Here is a 14,470-nt window from a genome sequence, read left to right on the forward strand (position 1 = left end):
ATCAAAGAAGACACAAATAAATGGAAGGATACACTATGTTCATCAATAGTAAGAATTAACATCCTTAAAAAGTTCTTACTACCCAATAAATCTACAGATTCAAAATACCAATGGTATTTTTCACAGGACTAGAACAAATAATATTAACATTTATATGGAGCCACAAAAGACCCTAAATAGCCAAAGCAATATTCACAAAGAATAACAAAGTTGTAGGCATCATGCTACCTGATATCAAACTGTATTACAAGTCTATAGTAATCAAAATAGCATAGTGCTGGCATAAAAACAGACACATAGATCAACGGAACAAAATGAAGAACCCAGAAGTAAATGCACACCTACATGGTCCATTGATATATAACGAAGGAGGCAAGGATGTACAATGGGGTATTAAGTCTCTTCAATAAGAGGTGTTGGAGAAACTGGACAGATACATGCAAAGAAATAAATCTAGACTACTTTCTTACATCAATTACAAGAGTAAACTCAAAATGGATTAAAGACAAATGTAATACCTGAAACCATAAAACTCTTAGAAGAAAACAAAGTCAGTAAACTCTTCGATATTGCTCTTAGCAATAATTTTTTTGGATATGTCCCCTTGAGCAAGGTGAACAAAAGAAAAGAAATAAACAAATAGGACTTCATCATACTAAAAAGTTGTTGCACAGAGAAGAGAACCATGAACAAAATGAAAAGACAACCTACTAAATGGAAGAAGATATTTGCCAATGATACATCCACTAAGGGGTTAATATCTAAAATTTATAAGGAACTCATACAATTTAACACCAAAAAACCCAAAAAAATACAATTTTTAAAAATGGGGCAGAGGACCTTTACAGATATTTCTCCAAAGAGGACATACAGATAGCCAATAGACATGTGAAAAGATGCTCAACATCACATCAGAGAAATGCAAATTAAAACCACAATGAGATATCACCTCACACTTGTTAGAATGGCTATTGTAAACAAATCACCAAACAAGTGTTGGTGAGGATGTGAAGAAAAGAAAACTCTCATAAATTGTTGGTGGGGTTGCAAATTGTACAGCCACTACAGAAAACCGTATAAAAACTCCTAAAAACCAGAAAGTAGAACTACCTTATGACCCAGCTATTCCACTTGGAAGAAATACAAAACACTAATTTGAAAAGATATATAAATCTCTATGTTCATCGTAGCAATATTTACAATAGCCAAGATATGGATGCATCCTAAATGTCCACTGATAGATGAATGGATAAAGAAGAAATGGTACATATATACAATGAAATATTACTCAGCCATAAAAAAATAATGAAGTCTTGCCATTTGCAACAACATGGATGGACCTAAATGGTATTGTGCTAAGAGAAATAAGTCAGAGGAAAACAAATGCCATATGGTTTCACTTATATGTGAAATCTAAAAAACAAGCAACCAAACAGAAACAAACTCAGACACATAGAACAAACTGATGGTCATCAGATGGGAGGTACATGAGGGATGTCTAATCGCTATGTTGTACACCTAAAGAATCTAAGATAATATTGTATATTGACTATAATTGAAAAGAAAATTTTAATTAAATAATAAATAAATAATAAAAATAAATAAACACCACTTTCCACCCACCCAAAAAAGTCAACTTTTGCTCTTGATGATAGATTTTACATTATGCCATAATTATTTCATAATGAGTGCCTATTAATTACATTATTATTATAGATTAGATAGACTAACAAAACTGAGTCATACAAGGACCAATGAATAGTGTGTATAATGAAACAGGATTATGATTAAACAATTGCCATGTAGTTCAAGTCCAAATCAAAGATATTTTTAAAAAATCATCTGCTCCATAAAAGTCAAAGAGGCTCAGGAGGCTGGAACCACTTGATAAATGGTGCTGTGCTTCATTTGATGTGGTGGCTACAGCACTAACTCAGGGCTTGACCTACTGTAGGTAAAAAGGAAAGGAAAAAGTGATGGTGGGCACAGGTAAGGATTCATGTTTCTGAGTAGTATTCCAGTCCAGGTGAACTGGTTGCCAGAGTCAAGGGTAACCTTCCAAAACTGGAAAGCAATACAACATCTCCCAAACCTCTGGGCTTTCTTAGGTTGGTTTCTCACATAGAAATAAAAGCAAAATATTTCACATTAAATGGTGCTATGAACTTCTAATCACAATATTCTATTGTATTAGGATTCTTTTTAAAAAGAACATTTATTGGATTTTATTTTGGTTTAATTTATGGTGACTGTGGAAAAAAGATTTAGAAATAACAGAAAAGAAAAATACTCTGATCCTGTTATTTATAGATTGATAAGCATAATTAATATGTTGATCTATTTTCTTGTAAAGGAAATCTATCCACTTGTCTATATATGTATAATCCCCTGCATGTATTACTTAGATAAAATTTAAAAGTTAATTAAACATGTAGAGTTCCAGCTCCAGGTAAGAGGGAATAAGCACAGTAAGCAGAGTCTTTCCTGTTTCTGCCATTGAACACAGCTGTAAAATCTGGACAGAATGCGTGGTGTAGCTACGTAAGGCCTCAGAAAAGTAAAGAGTACCTGAAAATGGGGAAGAAAAGGCAGCGAGGCTCCTAATTTTTCCTCCTGTATCCCTGGCCTGGACCCAAGGCAGCACAAGACCTGGCAGTGTCTGGGAGTGGGCACCAGGTTTACACAGAAAAAAAACCAGAAGAGACCCTCTTATTCTAACTCAGGTGCAGGAGAGGGATTCCTAACACTTTGAGGGAATGGAGGGAATTCCTCCATTTTTTTTCCTTTTATCCATTTGCTGGCACCTAGATATCTGAAGAAAAGGAAACTTTTCTTGTTATCTGAGGAAAATGGAGCCACTCCCTGATGTTTTTTCTCCCATTGTGTCTTCTACCACTTGGCCTCAGAGGCAGGCAGAGTTGTGGAAAGTACGCAACAGGGTGGGGTAACTGAAGCCCAGCTTTCTGGACAAAAGACCCAGAAAACAGGAGGGCCTAGAATGGGAAACACTGGAAGAACACAAAGGGAAGAGATCCCATAATGTTGTGTCATACTAATGTAAGATATTAATAGTAAGGGAAACTGGGTTAGGAGCATACAGAAATGGCACCATTTTGGTAATCAGCAAATTTAAAGCCATTCTAAAATTTTTTTAAAAATTAACTAAATATTTACCCTGGCTCATTCATTCCTATATTCATTCACTTCATTCATGGAATTACTTACTGAACACCTACTATGTGCCAGGTACTTCTTCTGAAGATACAAAGAACAAAAACCCCAACATGATTCTTGCCATCAAGGAACTTACAGTACAGTGGAAAAATGAAACAACACTAAGGGGTTGTTAAATCATAGAAGAAAGATATCACTTCCTTCAAAATTAAAAATTTAGGATCATGGGCATGCCTGTGTTTGTTATTACTGTGGAGGGCCTACCCTACTCCTGACATATAGTAGATGTGTAATTCATGTTTAGGGAATGAATGAGTAGAATATGAGAATGGGAGACAGATGGATGGCTGGATACATGGATCCCTGCACAGATGGGGTCGAGCTGTATAGGGAGGTCACTACTTTCAAAATTAAAAATGATCTCCTTGAGTCTTCATTATAAAATTAAAAATTTTAAGAAGTTAAAGGCTTAGGCTGAATACTATGCAGTCTGGCAATTTGACAACCAAGGAACAGGACTTCCAAAGAGGCGCAAAAAGTAGCTCTGGGGCCAAGCAAGGCAAATCCATAGCTGGAGGCCCTGTCTCTCAGCCCCTGCAGAAACAATGATCTGAGTTTAGTCTTACAGCTGAAGACTAGGTTAGCTGTTGGTATCTTTGCAAGCCAGATCTTTGCTGGGGGACAAGATGTACATAGGAAGCAACTACAAGGGTGCTGTCTCAGCAGTGACTATACAGGCAGGAAGGATAGATGGTCAACATGACCAGGATAGGCTGCACTCTAGCTGCACAAGGATGCACTCATCACCCATCTTCCTATTGTCCTCATATTGCACTCATTCATTCTTTGAATAGGAAATAAATACCTACTATATACCTGGAATAGGGTAGGTACTCCACAATAAGGACAAACACAGGTATACCAGGTTACACAAAGAGAAAATGTTTCAGGCAACAAGAACACTCACTGAGGCTTACAAGCTTGGGAGAGCATGAAAGCTTAATGACATTTCAAGTGTTTCATTGAAGCTGCAGCATAGGGTATGGGCTGAGGATGGCAAGAAGGAAGCCTGGAGGTGGTAGCAGTGGCCAAATCATGAAGGACTCTGTGGGTCCTCTAAGGAATTTAGACTTTTTCATGATGGCAAGAGAATCCAGGAAGGAATTCAGGAACAATGTGCATGGATGGGGCATACTATCAGATGTAGACATTTACAGATGTAGATGTGGACATTGGCTAGCTGCTGCTATTGTTGTGTAGACACTGACCTAGGAGAGCTACTGTGGAGGCAGGGAGATCACATGGTATAGTCAAAAAGTAGAAGTGGGACTAGATACATCACTGGATGTAGGAAAAAAAGAAGTGGGGGAATTCAGGGATGACTTTGAAGTTTTTGGCCTGGGTGAATACACAGCATGCCAGAGTAAAATAATAATAATGACAATAATCACAAATGCTGTGTGTTCCCAAGATGTGTTCCCAAGAGGCAAGTGAGTTCTGGTGCCCTGAGGAGAAGTGGGTTCTCAGTGACTTATTCCAGTTTCCCACCCTGCAGATACTAGGACTGCCTTTTACATGTGCAATCCAGGCCTTCTTCCAAGTGAACATCTTGTTCAACAGGTCAGGATACATTAAATACAAATCCAAAGAGTTTGAAGTAAACATTTTCAAATATAAAATATAAAAAATTCCATACCCTGATAAAGCAATTTATACAAGAATTTTTAAATAAATATGTGACTTTACTAAATAAGCAATATTCTGAAGGCTGTGATTATCACTAAATAAAAAGTACTCATTTTACATAAGCAAACACACTCACCAAGATAAACTATCTAACTGAAGTAAAACTGGAGCCAACATGGGTGTGTTGAAAATTAGCCAGTAATTTCAGAGGAAAAATCAGGGAGTTGGGTGGAATAGAAGAACAACATATGATTGGTTAGTTGATTTCCCAACATAGGGTAACCTTGGTGGAGGAAAGAAAGGAGGATTACATAAGTTCAACTGTTTTTTGGACAAGGAATCACAAACTGTGAGTGCTTCTATGAAATTTTCTACTCAGCTAATAATCACTGCTGTAGATTGACTTTTAATATTTTTTAAATTAAAAATTTCAATAATAGTTGACATTCAGTATTGTATTAGTTTCAGATAAACAGCATAGGGCTTAGACATTTATATAACTTACAAAGTAATACCCCAATAAGTCTTGCACTGACCTATAGTTATGACAATATTATTGACTATACTACCTAAGCTGTACTGTACATCCTCATAACTATTTTGTAACTGCCAATTTGTACTTTTTAATCCCTTCATCTTTTTCATCCAGCCCCCCATTCCCCATTCCCCCTTCCAACTGGCAACCATCAGATTATTCCCTGCATCTATGAGTTTGCTTCTGTCTCTCTTGTTCATTTGTTATGTTTTTTAGATTCCATATATAAGTGAAATCATACGGTATTTTTTTTTCTTTCTCTGTATAACTTATTTCACTTAACACAATATCCTCTAGGTCCATCTATGTTGGCATAAATGGTAAGACTTCATTCTTTTTTATGGTTGAGTAATATTCCATTGGTGTATATGTCCTTTCTTTTTATTTCTTGTATATGTTTGGTTTGTGGTTACAATGTGCTTCATATGTACCAAGACATGTTTAAGCTGATGGTTGCTTTAGTTTGGACACATTCTATAATCACTACCATTTTTACTCACCCCATACATGTATATTTATGTCATTACTTGTGTGTGTCTCTTAATTTACCTTTGTAATTATACATGATCATCCTACTTTTGCCTTTTAACTTATATACTAGCTTAACCTAATCTACTGTTGATTCCCACCAATGTATTCGTCATTTCAGTTATTGCATTCTTCATTTCTGACTGGGTTTTTAAAATATTTTCTACTTTTGTTTTTATCTTTTCTATCTCTTAATTAAAGTTCTCACTGAGATAATCTATTATTCCCCTATGTTCATTGAGCATCCTTATAATCAGTGTTTTGAACTCTACATCTGATCACTGTCTCCATTTTATTTAGTTATTTTTCTGGAGTTTTGTTTTATTTTTTCATTGAAAACATATTTCTTTATTTCCTCAATTTTACTTCCTCTTTGTGTTTGTTTCTATGTATTAAATATATCTCCTATGTCTCCCAGTCTTGGCATAGTGGCCTTATGTAGTAGATGTCTTACGGGGCCGGGTGGTGCAATGTCCCTGATCACCTGATCCAGGTTCTCCACGGATATCCCTTGTGTGGGCTGTGTGTACTCTTCTGTTGTAGTTGAGCCTTGATTGCTATTGGAACAACAGTGGGTGGGACTGACCCTCAGGCTGATTGGCTGTGAGAACTGGCTCTGGTTTCAGTGAACAAACTGTTGTGTGGGGTCTGATCCCAGGGAGCAGGATGTTTTAGCAGGGCTCAAAAGTTTTCTGAATCCACCCTTTGGATACGTAACTTGTGGAAACAATTGGATAGTGCTTTAGTGAGGTGTTAAGCTGGCCAGTAGGTATGCTGTTTCTGGGGCCTCTTGTGAGGTGATCCAGGACAAGCCAAGGTCAGCCACTGCCTGTGTCCAGCCTATGGCCACCTGGTAGGAGCTACAAATTGATCTTCAATTGGTTGCTGATGGTATTGGGCTTGTAAACACCTGGGAGTGGTATGCTGTGAACCAAAGCTGGCTGCCACTAGCGCCAGGCTTGGGGTTGTGAAGCAAGGGGTACAGGTCATACCAAGGACAGTTGCCACTTTGGGGTGTTAATGGGCCTTTGAGAGATTTTAGGAAAGTCTGTAGCATGGAAACAAGCTTGTCTTTTGTGTGGGTTAACTTTTGAAAGAGGTTCCAGCCAGGAACATGATTTGAGTCGGGTGGTATCTCAGAGAATCACCAGGGTAGGGTGATTATTATGTTAGCCAGATTAACAGAGATTCAAACTTGGTGCCCACCTGCACCAGCAGGCTGAGTGCATGGAGAGCTCAACAAAGGAACAATGGCATACCATGTATATCCCTTCCAGCCCTCGCCCTGAAGCCAGACAATTCAGTTCCTCCCTATATGTCCCTGGTGCCCCTCCAGCTACTGTCCCTTCTCTGAAGCTTGTATTTGTGACTGAGGGGAAGTGTTTCTGACTGAGTGATTGTGTGTGGGCCCCTTAAGGGGACACCTGGGACTCCAGAAGCCCTCTCTCTCATGCACAGAGTCCCTGCTAATCTTCATAGCCAGCTCTCATGGGGACTCCTCTTCCCAGCACTGGTGCTCCAGGTTGAGGAGTCCTATGTGGGGATGGGATCCCTTGCTCCTCAGTGAAGACCTCTGAAGCCAAGATATCCCTACTGATTCTTAACCATCACACATGGGTGTGGGACCAGCCTTTTTCATATTTCCGCTGGCCCTACCAGTCTTGATTTGGCTTAGTTACACATCCTCTGCTACAGAAGGTCTGTTCAGCTAGACTTCAGGTAGTTCTCAAGAGTGGTTGTCCCATAATTTAGTAAATCTGATGCAGTTATGAGAGGAGGTGAGCACAGCATTTACCTTCTCTTCCATCTTGACTGGGAGTTTCTGACTTCTAATACTTTTAAAATACAAAAAAATACTGAGTCAGACCTATGAATCAATTTATAGCTATCAATATGAATGTTAAATATACTACACATGGTCTCAAAGAATTAGCCATAACCTCTGAACTCAAAACTTCTTCACTTACAAGACAGCTGGGACGCAGACATCTGTCAGCATCTCTAAAGACTACATGCATGCATATAACTTCTATTTTGAAATAAAAACATAATGGCCACAACAAGTCAGTATCATTCAGTTTTATTTTAAAAATGGATTATCTTAACTGACCTAATTAAATACATAGAAATTTAAAATATCATGTCCTTCTAAGTCAATTCGCCATAAACTTGACAACACAGGTAGGAAGTCTAGGAAGTGTACAGGTATACAGAGAACCATATGAACTCAGTCCACACTTCACATAATGGGAATGAATTGCTGACTTAAGGTTTCACAATAAAGTTTCACAGAAACTATGGCAGAGACAGAAGTCAAATCACCTCTTTCCCAGAATTCAATTTCTTCACTAAACAAATCCCCATCCCAAACAACTAAACAGAGAGTCAAAACATTTTAGGAGGAAAAAGTAGAGAAAGGGAATCATCGTCATGAAATAATCTGGCTTTAGTTTTCTCGTGATATTTTGTCTTTCCTTTATTTACCTAGAAAGTATTTTGATAATAACAAATAGTATTTTGGGGGTCTAAGTATTTTAAATGAAATATTTAGCTTACTTTTTTAAAAAAGAAGCTAAGTTAATTATTTAGGTAATTTTGGCCAAACTGACCCTCCCACCCAAGATTTTATTCTAAAAATAAACAAAATTTGGTGAGAAGTGTTTCATGTTTAAAAATGTCTATGTAAAAGTCTCATTTGGGGGGTTGAGAGCAGATTTTAAAAACCTACATGGAGGAGGATCCAAGATGGCACCCAAAGGGTGAAAGTTATACTCACTTCTTCCCAGGACCAAATCAGAATTACAACTAAATTATAGAACAAGCAGCTTAAATAACCAACTGAAGACTAGTTGAAGAGTGGTCTTATAACTAAGGTTATACAAAAGAAGCCACGTTGAGACTGGTAGGAAGGGCAAAGACGTGAAAAAGGCTGGCCCTGCACACACATGTGGCAGTAGGGGATCCACTGGTATATCTCAGCTGCAACAGTTCCCCTGTGAGGATCAAGGAGACTCAACCTTATGCCGAGCTCCCAGGCCAGAGCACCAGTGGTGGGCAGAGGAGTTCACATAACATCTGCCTATGAAAATCAGCAAGGGATTTTATCTGCCAAAGTGAGATGGAAGACTGCTGTAAATGCAGGTGCCTTCTTAAAGGGCCAGTACACACAATCCTGTTTGTGTGCATCCAGCAGGGAGATGGCAACTCAGAGAAGACTGGAGTCATACAGGGAGAGACTGGGCTGTTTGGATTCAGCAAGAGGGCTGGCAGACAGTTGCCAATGTTGCTGTTCTGAGTCCCTCTCCCACACCATCCATAGATGTCTTTTATTTTATTCAGCAATTTTGAAGACAAGGTAGCAGAAAACACCTAAACAGAGCAGAAAAAAAAAAAGAAAAAAGAAAATGAGAATAGTTTGAGGGATCTTTGAAACAACATCAAGTTAGGAACATCCATATTGTAGGGGCACCCAAAGGAGAAGAGAGAGAACAAGGGATTGAAAACCTATTTTAAGAAATAATGACTGAAAACTTCCTTAACCTGTTGAAGATCCAGAGAGTCCCAAACAAGATGTATCTTTTTTTATCATGATTAAAATGCCAAGGTTAAAGACAAAGAGATAATTTTTAATGCAGCAAAAGAAAGATAGGTACCTATAAGGGAGTTTCCATAAAACTATCAGCTGATTCCCCAACAGAAGCTTTGAAGGCCAGAAGGAATTGGCACAAAGTATGTAAAATAATGAAAAGCAAGGACCCAGAAACAAGGCTACCCTACCCATAAAGGCTGCCATTTAAAATTGAATGAGAGCCCAGGCCAGGTAGCTCAGTTGGTTAGAACACCATTCTGACATGCTAAGGTTGCAGGTTCAATCCCTAGTCAGGACACATACAAGAATCAATCAATGAATACATAAATAACTAGAATAACAAATTGATATTTCTCTCTCTTATTGCTCCCCTCCTCTTTTTCTCTAAAATAAATAAATAACATTAAAAGAGAAATAAAGAGCTTCCAGATAAGAAAAACCTAAAGAAGGTCATCACCACCAAACTATATAGTATTACAAAAAAAATTAAAGATTACTTAATAAAAAGAAAAAAGAGTAACATAAACATGTATAATAAAATGGCAATAAATATATACCTATCTATAAACACTTTAAATGTAAATGGATTAAATGTTCCAAAGACACAGGGTAGCCAAATGGAAAAAAAATAAAAAGACTCATATATATGTTGTCTACAGGAGAGTCACTTTAGATCAAAAGACACACAGAGATAAAAATTAAAGGGATGAAATACAGTATTTCATGCAAAGGGAAACCAAAAAAAAAAAAAAAGAAGAAGAAGCTGGGGTAACAATACTTATATCAGATAAAAGAGACTTTAAACAAAAAAACTATAATAAGAGACAATGAAGGACATTACATAATGATAAAGGAATCAATAAAACAAGAAAATATAACCCATTTATAAACCAAACACAGGAGCACCTAAATATATAAAGCAAATATTGATGAAGAAAAAGGGATATGTTGACAGTAATACAGTCACAGTAGGGGATTTTAACACCCCATTAACATAAATTAATAGGTCTTCCAGACAGAAAATCAACAAGTAAACAGTGGCCTTAAATGACAGACTACACCAAATAGACTTGATATTTTCAGAGCATTTCACTCCAAAGCAAAAGAATATCTTTTTTTTCAAGTGAGCATGGAATATTTTCCAGGATAGACCACAAGTTAGGCCACCAAAAAAGCCCCAATAAATTTAGGAAGATTAAAATCATATTAAACATCTTTCCAACCACAATGGAATGAAACTAGAAATCAATTACAAGGAAAAACTAAAAAACACACAAACATATGGAGACTATATAACATGTTTCTGAACAACAAAGAGGCTAACAATGAAGCCAAGAGAGAAATAAAGATACCTTGAGATGAATGAAAATGAAAACACAGCAACACAAAATCTATGGGACACAGTTAAAACAATCCTAAGAGGAAAATTCATAGCAATACAGGCCTTCCTCAAGAAACAAGAAAAACCTCAAACAATTCAACCTTACACCTAAAGTTCTAGAAAAATAATAACAAAGCCCAAAATAAGTAGAAGTAAATAAATAATAAAGATCAGAGCAGAAATAACTGAAATCAAGTTTAAAAAACCAATACAAAAGATCGGAGAAACCAAGAATTGGGTCTTGAAAAAGATAAACAAGATTGATAAACCTTTAAGCAGACTTATCAAGAAAAAAAGAGAGAGAGCCAAATAAATAAAATTAGAAATGAAGACAGAAGTAACAACTGACACCATGGAAATACAAAAAATTATAAGAAAATATTATGAACAACTACATGCCAACAAATTGAACAATATATTTCACTGCTGGGATTATACCCTAAGAATCCTGAAACACCAATTCAAAAGAACCTATGCACCTGAATGTTCATAGCAGCACAATTTACAATAACCAAGTGCTGGAAGCAGCCTACGTACCCATCAGTAAATGAATGATCAAGAAACTTTGGTACATTTACACAATGGAATACTACACAGCAGAAAGAAAGAAGGAACTTCTACCCTTTGAGGCAGCATTGATGGAACTGGGGAGCATTATGCTAAACAAAATAAGCCAGACAGTGAAAGGCAAATACCATATGATCTCACCTATAAGTGGAATCTAATCAACAAAACAAACAAGCAAGCAAAATAAACCAGAGACATTGAAATAAAGAGCAAATTGACAGTAACCAGAGGGGAGGGTGGAGGGGCATAAAGGGGGAAAGAAGGAGAGGGGTCATCAAGGAACATGAATAAAAGACCCATGGACAAAGCCAAAGTGGGGAAGGATCATAGGTGGGTCATGGGAATGAGCAGGGAGGGGGGAGTGATGGGAGAAAGATTGAGACAACTGTACTTGAACAACAATAAAAAAGTAAAATTAAAAATTAAAGGAATCATAGACAAAGCCAATGTGGGGGTAGGATTGAGTGTGAAAGGTGTGAGTGTGAAAGGTGTGAGTGCGCAAGGTGGGGGAGAGTGGTGGGGGCATAATAAGGACAACTGTAGTCAGACAACAATAAAAAATGTGTAAATTCCTAAAAACATACAATCTTCTCAAATTGAATCAAGAAGAAATAGAAAATTTCAACAGACTGATTACAACCAATGAAATCAAAGCAGTAATCAAATAACTCTCAACAAAGAAAAGCCCTGGACCAGAAAGCTTCACCAGTGAATTTTGCCAAATAGTCAAAGAAGAACTAACATCTATCTTCAGACTATTTCAAACATTCAAGGAGGACTGTCAAGCTCATTTTATGAAGCCAGTGTTATACTAATTTCAAAACCCAATAAAGAAACTAAGAAGAAAGAAAATTATAGGCCAATATCCCTGATGAATATAGATGCAAAGTCCTCAAGAAAATATCCACAAATCAAAAGCAGCACTATATTATAACAAACAGCATGATCAAGTGGGATTTACTCCTGGGATGCAAGGCTGGTACAATATCTGCAAATGAATTATTATGATACACCACATAAACAAAATGAAGAATAAAAACCACACGATCATATCACACTGACCTCCTCCCAGGACCAATCTGGGATTACAACTAAATTGTAGAGACATAACCTGGAACAAACAACTGAACAACAACGAGAGAGAAGACTTTTAACATCGGACAGACAGAAGAATCAACTTTAGCACAACCTGACTAGTAAGAAGTGCAGTAGACACTCAAGGAGGTGGGCTGGGTGCCCAAGGGGGGCAGTGCCAGAGGGACATTTAAACAGACATTGGATCCCCTTGAGAAGAGTGGGGTCTAAACCATAAGCGAGGATCTCCAGCCCACAGCACCAGAGTGCAAAAAGTACACAGATAACAGCCAGCTGCAAAAAGCAGCAGGGTTGCTCTCTGCTAGAGACATGCAGCTGGAAATGCAAAGAGCTGTTTAAAGGACCAATGCATAAGTTTTTCTTTTCAGCCACTTACCCTGGGCTCTGGCAAAGGTGGTGGCAGAGAGGGCAAGAGACACCTGAAGAGAAACTGGGGAAGGAGGCTTTGCGAGAGAAGTGAGGGGATAGCCGGCGGGATCCCGGGGCTGACTCATCCCCCATGCAACAGCAGCCATCTGGCTCAGGCAGACCACTCCCCTGAGTGGCAGCAGCTTGGGAGGACCCAATATCCCCACTCCCAGGAGGGACTCTGCCCTGCCCTTTGGTGCCTAAGTCTGATTGCTAAATTCACTGAGACTAGATTAACAGCTGAAGGAGACAGCCACAAACAGTAGATTCCTGGAAGTCTCTAACAGACCACCTAAGGTCAAACAGGGCCAACATCTGACATCATTAGAGACAGATCCAGAAAGAAAAAACAGCGGTAAATACTAGAGGCTACTGAGACTACATCCATTGTGGTCTTCTGTATGATTTGCAACATTTTCTTTACTGCATAGCTTTTTAACGTTCATTTCAGATCCATCAAGTTTGTGCATATTAAGTAATTAGATTTTATACTAATAGTTTATATCTCTCCTTTCTTATAACAGTCTTAATCTCTTTACAGCCTTATTAATACTAGTTCATTTGCTGTTCATAGTGGGATTGTGGGGGATGGTATTTTTGTGGATGTGGGTTTGTTTCTTGAGCTTTATGATTTTCTTCTGGCAGCACCTGCATGAAAACACACAAGACGTAGTGGGCAGAATGACCCTCAGTCAACCAGCTGGAGGGTAGGACCCACCAAAGAACAACTAAACAACAAAAAAAACCCAAATTACTTCCAGAGAGTCAACATAAACAACATGAAAGGCACCCAAAGTGCAGCAAGTTCAGGAGATTAAGGAGACTACACCACTGAATCTCACAGGTCTCTGACCATAAAAGTTCACAACACAAAGTCAGGAAATCAAGACAGATCAATATAAAAAGCAGAAGCAAAAAAGAATAGCCTCACAAATAATGGGAAGACAAACACCCCTCAATCGAAGGGAAAGGAGGAATCCCTAGAAAGAAAACTAAATGAAATAGTGGCAAGTAAGCTATCAGATTCTGAGTTCAAAACAATAGTTCTAAGGAAGCACAATGAGCTCAGTGAGCTCAGAGAGAATTACAAAAAACTACAGGGAAACTATGAGGAACTTACTGCAAACTACATCAGAATGAAAAAAAGACATAGAAACTATCAATAAGAGGCAAGAGGAAATGAAGAATACAATTTCTGGATTGAAGAACACAGTAGAAGGAATCAAAAGCAGGCTAGATGAAAATGGGGATTGAATCAGAAAGCTGGAGGACAAGGTAGAAAAGAGTTCTGAGAAAGAGCAAGAAAATGAAAAAAGACTCAAAAACAATGAAGAGGCATTGAGGGAAATGCAGGACAACCTGAAACGTAGTAATATCTACGTTACCAGAAGGATACCAGAAGGAGAAAAGAGGAGCAAGAGATAGAGAACCTATTTGAAAAAGTAATTATGGAAAACAATTAATTGGAGGAGAGAAAAAGTCACGCAAGTCCAGGAAGCGCAGAGTG

At 37.9% G+C, this 14,470-nt stretch overlaps 1 protein-coding gene across 1 annotated transcript in view; it reads left to right on the forward strand.

Annotated features, from left to right (window-relative positions):
- The first annotated feature begins 5,176 nt into the window (after positions 1-5,176).
- DYDC2 (DPY30 domain containing 2) overlaps positions 5,177-14,470 on the forward strand; it is an 80,258-nt gene continuing 70,964 nt past the window's right edge. The window contains exon 1 of the mRNA XM_054580438.1: positions 5,177-5,209. The gene's annotated coding sequence lies outside the window, so the exon portion shown is untranslated. The remainder of the gene's footprint in view (positions 5,210-14,470) is intronic.

Source organism: Pteronotus mesoamericanus, unplaced genomic scaffold (assembly GCF_021234165.1).
Source record: "Pteronotus mesoamericanus isolate MK-2021 breed Mesoamerican mustached bat unplaced genomic scaffold, CSHL_Meso_final contig_59, whole genome shotgun sequence".
In the NCBI taxonomy this organism is placed as follows: Eukaryota; Metazoa; Chordata; class Mammalia; order Chiroptera; family Mormoopidae; genus Pteronotus; species Pteronotus mesoamericanus.